Raw genomic sequence first — 726 nt, 5'->3', positions numbered from 1 at the left:
ATTGTAAACAGCTTTAGTCCGGGAGTTGGAAGGTGATAGCTCTTTTTCAGATCCAGCAACCCATTTCCAATGTCTGGAGAGTCACGCCCATTCCGAGGTTACATTCACTTACAATAAGCCCCGCATGTATGTATTATCTCTATCAATAGGATATTAGTATTACACACACACTTCCAATTTCAAAATATTCTTTTGAACATGGCACGTATTTAGTTTATTTATTTTTTTTTTTTATTTTTGAAAGGTATTTGGACTGGTCTCACCATATTAATTTGCTGCTCCAATCCATACAAATGTGGAACGCTTCACGATTTTGCGTGTCATCCTTTCGCAGGGCCTAATCTTCTCTGTATCGTTCCAATTTTAGTATATGTCCAGCCGAAGCAAGGACAGAGCTGTCTCATCCCTCTCCTGTTCTATGTATTATGTTCACTAATTACTCAGAATTTATACTATACATAAATAACTGAAGATGATACATTGTTATTTTTTAATTTTTTTTTTTTCAAAGGTTGCAAACGATACTTCTTTAGCTCAGTCGGTAAAGGCGCAGCTATAAAGCAAGTTCATGCTGAAGGCGACTGAGTTCGTTTCTCGTCCGGACTATTAATTTTTCGGGTTATACAATTTCTCTACTTCCTTGGGCATAGGATGGTACAGGCATAGAAAGCTCTCAATTAAAATGTGAAAGTATTTCAAAGAACACTAAGTTGAGAGCAGGCAAAA

At 36.8% G+C, this 726-nt stretch overlaps 1 non-coding gene across 1 annotated transcript; it reads right to left on the bottom strand.

Annotated features, from left to right (window-relative positions):
* Positions 1-289: 289 nt before the first annotated feature.
* LOC135701798 (U6 spliceosomal RNA) lies at positions 290-391 on the bottom strand. The gene has a single exon (XR_010517663.1). It is a non-coding gene; the product is annotated as a U6 spliceosomal RNA (small nuclear RNA).
* Between the last annotated feature and the right edge of the window lie 335 nt (positions 392-726).

Source organism: Ochlerotatus camptorhynchus, unplaced genomic scaffold, assembly GCF_037179485.1.
Source record: "Ochlerotatus camptorhynchus isolate MF236.1 unplaced genomic scaffold, CSIRO-AGI_Acam_v1.1 ptg000176l, whole genome shotgun sequence".
Taxonomy (NCBI): domain Eukaryota; kingdom Metazoa; phylum Arthropoda; class Insecta; order Diptera; family Culicidae; genus Ochlerotatus; species Ochlerotatus camptorhynchus.
This window is presented reverse-complemented; position numbering and strand designations above follow the sequence as displayed.